The sequence below is a fragment of the Seriola lalandi genome, unplaced genomic scaffold (assembly GCF_002814215.2).
Source record: "Seriola lalandi dorsalis isolate HSWRI2012SDOR001 ecotype SW California unplaced genomic scaffold, Sedor1 jcf7180002054736, whole genome shotgun sequence".
Lineage (NCBI taxonomy): Eukaryota > Metazoa > Chordata > Actinopteri > Carangiformes > Carangidae > Seriola > Seriola lalandi.
Genome location: NW_019525289.1, coordinates 721,245 through 721,753, shown reverse-complemented (window position 1 = coordinate 721,753; position 509 = coordinate 721,245).

The window sequence follows — 509 nt, the reverse complement described above, 5'->3', positions numbered from 1 at the left end:
TTTAATGTTAACACTGACACTGTTCTTCATTTAGCCATCAGTGATGAGTTATTTTTGTTCTTAGTGAAGCACAGGAAGATGCTTTAGTGTTGGCACATGCACAATAAACTTATATAGATGCATATTTTGTGGTGTAGTCTCAGTTTTTAGTTCTTCAATCTTGCTGTTACAATTTACCCCAGGATGTGTTACAACATACCCTGGTAGTGGGGTAGGTTGTAACAATGGCACTCCTTGCATTTGACATCAAATAATGAATTCTGTGATATAGTTGGAGAAGTTAAAAACATTGCTATTTGTAGTAGACAAATGAGGGTACTTTGTATCAAAATCTGAGTACCCTACCGCAAACATTCTGCAAGTTATAGGAACTGAGTCAAAAAGTGTTACAACCATCCCCGGTCTCCCCTATATATATATATATATATATATAACTAAATTCCCACATTATCAAAGGAATATTAAAATAAACACAATTTTTATGATAATTATTTTGCCTAATCCATAGT